The sequence below is a fragment of the Talpa occidentalis genome, unplaced genomic scaffold (assembly GCF_014898055.3).
Source record: "Talpa occidentalis isolate TD23 unplaced genomic scaffold, MPIMG_talOcc4v2.1 talOcc4.6, whole genome shotgun sequence".
NCBI classification, from domain to species: domain Eukaryota; kingdom Metazoa; phylum Chordata; class Mammalia; order Eulipotyphla; family Talpidae; genus Talpa; species Talpa occidentalis.
In genome coordinates this window covers 83,748,772-83,755,393 of record NW_023604972.1, presented here as the reverse complement: position 1 = coordinate 83,755,393, position 6,622 = coordinate 83,748,772, and the positions used below count along the sequence as shown (strand labels likewise).

The following is a 6,622-nucleotide window of genomic DNA, read 5'->3' as shown; positions in this document are numbered from 1 at the left end:
GAGGATAAATCTGAGCCCTGTTAAGCCAATTTAGCTGTACTTGGCCAATGTGTTAGATCTAATCAAGTTGGACCAGTTAGAGTCTTTCCCCTGGAATTGGGCTTGTTCCATGTGAACAGGGATTCACAAGAACCTAGTGTAGAGGAAAGGAAAAAAATGAAGCAGAAGTGAGCAGAAAAAAAGGGAGGAAAGAATGTGGATGGCTTTGCAATTCTTGTTCAGTTCCTTTTCTGAGACCCATAACATTCTTACCATTGGAATTTTTGAGACATCCCAAATTTCTTTCTCTGGCTAAAATGTATTCAAGTTGGATTCTACTACTTGCAACCAAAGGGTTTTAACAGCACATCTTCAGATAAAAATTAGGGGACAAGGCAGTTGAAGGAGGAAACAACTCTTTTTCTAGCTGGAAACATGTAGGGTACAGAAGAGAAGAAAAAGGTTTCTGATGTGCCAGAAAGCCTTAAAAGAATGAATTTCTCTGAACATTTGTCATCAGGATCAGAGGCATGAGCCCCAAAGTACAAAAGCTGTTGCAGTTTCTTCACCTTCTCCAGATCTTCAGTGGCAGCTTTGTTAAGCTCAACATGGCTTCGGCTAACATGCTGAGAATGGAGGAACCATATATTGCAGGGGGTGCCCAACCCTTAAGTGAGAAATGAACTGATCTACAGGCATGATTATGTCAAAAATCTACAAGAAGTGAATGGCCCTAACACATAACACGCTGACTGCGCCATTCTCAGCAAATGTGGCATCATCTGCACAGAGAATCTGATTCATGAGATCCACATGATTAGAAAATGCTTCCAAGAGCAAGCTACTTCCACTGACCCTTCAAGTTACCTTCTCTGTGAGGTGGAATGAAGAAGAAAACCACCTGTATTGTAGAAGGTGGAGATACTAGCAGCAAGGAAGATCAGATCAACAGTCTTATTATAAGGAAGAACTAAAATGTCTATGATGATTGCTTTTGTAATCTGGCCAGTTAACTGCTTTGAAATTTTTTAAAAGGAAAGCTCTTTAATCAATGATGCCTATTCCCTTGAAAGGGGAATCAACAGGCAGCATGAATAAAATTTGCTTCCTGTTGTGAAGAGGGAAAGAAATATTGAGATGAAAAGTAGAAAGTTCTTCTGGAGAATGATATCAGTTGTCTCAAAATAGGAAAGTTTTCTACAGAGCATGAGACGACAAAATGGAATTTAAGTGCTTGATGAGGAAGGAAAAATTGAGAGTCACACTGTGGGTGACAGGTACAGTGAAATCAAAGGGTTGGGTGCATCACTGAGAGCCCAGAATGGTTAGAAATCATAATTTTCTGGTGAAACCAATCTATTGGATCACATGATTTCTCCAATAATGAATGTACAACAATCCAGGAACAGGGACAGGGAAATGAGGGGGAGGGTTTTTCAAGATGATTCTCTTTTACTGTGTTCTGGCCCACTACCACCTGCCCATCATAGCAGCATAGCCTCTTAGCCCTTTTCAACCCCAAATACACATAAAAACATGAAGAGAAATTCATGATCAGAACAGCTAGATTCTCCCAAGCTCGGAGTACCTTGAGACTTCAAGTTTGCTTGAAGCCTTTTTAAAACAGGAGACTTAGGGCAGTATCGAGACTGTGACTTTCTGGGCCTCACTGGTGGCCTAGGGGTTAAGTCTCCGTGCTACCACTGCAAAGGCCCACCACAATGGCCTGAGTTCAATCCCCGGCCAGGGAGCAAATCCATATATGGTGCAGCAGATCTCTCCTGTTTCGCCCACTGCTCCTCTTAGCAGTGTATTCAGTAGATCATCTGTTCTGCTCCCCACTCTGTATCTGGTGAATCCTCTCACCCCCTGCACCTCTGGCCTGTGCAAAAATAAATAAAATGAGATCCACATCTACGCAAAATGCGCAAAAATAAATAAAATCTTAAAAAAAAATAAAGACTGTGGCTTTCAACAATACCAGCTCAGAAAAGTCATATTGCTTGCTTGACTTTGTCTGTTGCCTAGTCCCATGTGACCCCATCCCCAGCTCACTGCCTCTAGGCAAGTTTCAACAAGGAGTGGCAACAAGGCTGGCTCAATACCAAATGACAGCCATAACTCACATCCATTATTTTCTTGTATCTCACTGTTTCTCAACAAGGAGGGTACCCATCTTTAGGGACTATCTTGGAAAGAAGAGAGTAGTTTTGGTTTTCATGATGACCAAATCACCTACTGGCAATGCGGGATACGGTCCAGGGATGTTACAAATCCTGAGACACGTACAGAAAAATGAAGAACTTCCTGTGACTTTCCAGTGTTGCACAGGACATTCATGGAAACAAGAAACCTGTTTGTAATTATCTGTGCCTAGAACTGTCCCTATGTTCCACATAAAAACAATGTATTTCTTGAATTTTCTAGGAAAGTAACTACTATGTAAATTGAGGGATGATTGTTCTTTGTTTTGTTTGGAAGTTTACCAAGACTTTTCCACTATTTCAGAAAATCATGTGCCAATGGTAATAGTGCTCAAGATTTTGTATGTGAGTTGCCAGTACCGCCAATCAGCTGTCAGCCTGCATTTGCACTGTCACTCCATGGTGATTATAGCTTTTGCATGCACAGTATTGGTGTAAACATTAGTTAAATGAATGAATATGCAGAAAACCAAAAGGAGTAAAATGACGTGTTGGCAATCGGGAGGTTAGAAGCAGAGAGGAAATTTACAAAGTGACCGTGGTGGGTGGGATGTTGATGAGCTCATGCAGCCAAAAGCGTTTCTAATCCCTGTCCCTAGAACTGTGCTATATTTGTCTGGACAAGTCTTCATGAAAAATAGCTATTCCTGGGTACCTGTGCATACCCATGATAGGGGCTGAAATCTTCCTTAATATATGCCACTTTAAAGCTATCACTTACCCTTTGAGAACAGGTAGAGCTAAGGTCATAGAATTCCAAGATCCCTCCACCACTTCTAAGCATGTTATGTCTATAATGGGTATTTGTTGCTGCCTCCCAGCATCCATTATTCCTTTTCTCCTTTCTAAGGTTACCACACATTTGTTTCTCCACACAGCCTGGAGCTTCAGAGGTGGCTGATCCTACTGCAGCAGCAGGGAAAGCTCCTGATCGGTTCCCTGTAAGACTTCAAGGGTTAAGGATAAGATCTAAGCATGCCAAACTCTTGCTTGAAATGCTGTAACTGAGGCTTTCTGTCTCTTCCTGGTTGTGGAAGAAAGCACAGGAATGGATGAAGTTGTCAGACAGTCACCCTAAAACAGAGGATGCTGCAGGTACAGAGCTGAGAAATAGAAATGGAGTCCTTTCCAATACCAAGTCACTGCATCAGCAATCCCATGAGATTTTTTTTTTTTTAAAGATTTATTTATTTATTTATACAAGCACTGGGTACAGTCAGAAGCGCGGGAGGGCGAGAGAATTCACCAGAGCCAGAGCGGGGAGCAGAGCAGGCAGAAGGACCGAAGTACACTGCTGAGGGGAGCAGCGGGCGGCAGGAGAGGTCTGCGCACCATGTGGGACCCTCCTCCGGTGGTGGCCGGGGAGCAGCCGGGGATCGAGCCGGCGCTGCAGAGTCTGCGGGCAGCTTCGCAACCCAGAGCTCAACCGCTGCGCCACCAGGGAGGCCCCCCATGAGATTTTGTTATGTGAGTTTTCTGTTACTTATAACTGAAGTGTTCTAACAAACCCTGTGCTTCTTTGAGGTTCTTTCATGGATGAAGTACAGAAAGAAGAGGAACATTACACAATTGGTGAGGTCCCTGCTCTCTGGCCATAGGGTATTTTAGAGCATTGGATAAGGAAGTACAGTGCTAAGGCCAGTGCTTTCTGTGCTGTAGGATCTGATTTGGGGGCTGTAACTGGGGGCCGAGAAGCTTAAGTTCCAGCGAGGCTTCCACTGCAAATGACTCTAGTGTCAGTGGTGTCTTAAATAAACCACACATGAGATTAAAAGTCAGGTGACCAGTTTTATAGCTGTTACTCAGAAGTCAGACAGCAGGCTGTGGAGCATCATAAATATGCACAATGAAATGTGAAATGCCTGCAAACCCCAATACACTGGGGGAGACCAGCAGCATACTTTAGGAAGTTATCCAACACTCATTGCCTCATTCCCTTAGGAGTCCCCATCATTCCCAGCGACAAGCAGAGTGGCTCTCTCGCCTCCCCACCATGGGATCCCAACCACATGCAGACAAAACTAACGCTAATGGTTTCTACTTATTGATCATTCTCCACGGGCAGGTGATGTGAGGAACACTTCAGATGTATTGTCTCATTTATTCTTTATAATGTACTTGGAGAAAGAAACTATGCTTATCTCCTGTTCAAAGATGAGAGAACAGGCAGAGAGAGGTTAAGATCTGATGGCTGATAAAAGGTAGAGTAGGAATTTAACTTCTGCTATCTGTTGTTGGTTCCTATACTACATGGATATAACTTCTCTGCTATTCTGCCTTTTCTGCTCCTGTGCTCCTCCAATGGTTTGTGAAAGGATATTCATCTTCAGGCATCTAAAAGATATATTATATATGTGCACATATGCCCGTCCATGTATACTTTACATATATGACATTACACACTATGTAATGTTTATGTTTATATTACTGCAATTAAAAGAGTCTCATGGGCCTCCCCTGATGGCACAGGTGGTTGAGCAAAGCGTTGTGAAGCTGTCCGCAGCCTCTGCAGCGGCGGTTCGATCCCGGCCAGTGAGGGTCCCACATGGCGCAGCAGACCTCTCCTGTCACTCCCACTGCTCCCCTCAGCAGTGTATTTCGTCAGTCTGCCTGTTCTTTTCCCCGCTCTGTCTCTGATGAATCCTCTCACCCTCCCACTAATCTGGCCTGTACCCCGGTTCTTGTATAAATAAATAAATCTCAAAAAGAAAAAAAAGAGCCCCCACAGTATCCCCTCACCTAAGAGAGTGCACTGGGCTGGTGTCCAGCCTGGTAACTCAGCATCAGCTACTCGTGAAGGAAGAGTACCGAGCCCTACTAGAAGGGCCCTTCTTGAAGAAGCTCAAGGACAGAAGCTGCTGTCAAACTTGGCCTTTATAATCTGATTTTATTCAAAATCTCAACACAACTGATAAAACTTCTGGCCCATGAATGTGAATAAAAGGTTCATGGTTTGTGGCCCAGTGGATACAGTTGATTACATCCTCTTTTGGAATGGTCATTACCACATCAAGGTGTTTGAAGAGCACGTGCTCTCACATGAAGCATGTGGTGGCGGTGGGAGGGACAGCCAGTGATCTCCAGACAAATAGCATTTCATCGGGAAGTGGCTATGTCGTTAACACATGATACAGAAGCTCAATTCCAAGCACATCACATTATGTAACACTTAGGATGAGCTGAGAGATTTCTTTCCAAGATTTGGGGGACCTCAATCTGTCTTTGATCCCTGGGGTAAGGGAGAAATGAGACAAGGCTACTATATTGTGACAAAGTTGAAGACTGATTTCTGGCCCTCCCCTTGCCCTGAAATTCTCAGAATGTGGACAGAGGGGAAGAGTCTCTCCCTCATTTGACAAGGCAGTTTGATTCAAATTTCATTTCTCAACAGTAATTTTCTACTTTTAAGGGGTTTTCTCTTAAAAGTTGTGACCTACATTTAATAATTACTAATCTATTTTTTTTCAAATGACTAATTTAATAGAAATAACCGAAACAATGTGGCTTTCAAACAAGGCTTTAAACTAATCTAACTTCTAAAACACATTACAGAGCATTATAACAAGAAATATTTACAGGCAGCTAATGTATTAAATAACCATGAAAAGAAAATCTTGCTTTTATTACACACCAGCAAAGCACACAGGAATGGAACAATTAGAAACTGCAACCTTGTTTTACAAATTAAATATGATTATTTAGAGAATACAATACCACAGAAACAGCACTTTTTTTTTTTTAAGAATCATATTGAAGGGTAGTTAACTATACAAAAATAATAGTATTAATAATAATGATGATGAGGGGAGGAGACCAGTTTAAATACTGGAAGCAAGGAACTAGTAAGGCTGTGAATTTAACGCTTTTTCTTTTTTTTTTTTTTTTGATTCCAAACTGTGGAGCCTACTCCTTTTATTTATTTATTTATTTTTTAATAATAAATTTTATTGTTATATTCCCCATACAATTGTAGCCCCCCCATTCTGACCCCAATCCCTCCCCTCCCGCCCCGCCCCCCAAAAAGTGTCTCTGGTTCATAGTTTTTTGTTGATTTTGATTTTCTCTTTCTTATAGTTATTCATTTTCCTGGTCCCTTATTTAAGTTTTCTAGATTCCTGCTATGAGTGAGACCATCCGGTATTTTTCTTTTTCTTTTTGGCTTATTTCGCTGAGCATGATCCCTTCCAGTGCCATCCATGTTGCTGCAAATTGCATGTGTTTATCTTTTTTGAATGCTGATTAATATTCCATGGTATATATGTACCACATCTTCTTGATCCAGTCATCTATTTTTGGGCATTTGGGTTGTTTCCAAAGCTTAGCTATTGTAAACAGTGCTGCTATAAACATAGGGGTGCAGGTGTTCTTTGGAATTGATGTTTCTGTGTCCTTTGGGTAAATACCTAGGAGTGGAATTGCTGGATCATATGGAAGCTCTA

General features: G+C 42.1%; 1 pseudogene; it reads left to right on the top strand.

Moving 5' to 3' along the window:
• The first annotated feature begins 488 nt into the window (after positions 1-488).
• Positions 489-953, top strand: LOC119260412 (60S ribosomal protein L7-like; annotated as a pseudogene).
• Positions 954-6,622: the final 5,669 nt, after the last annotated feature.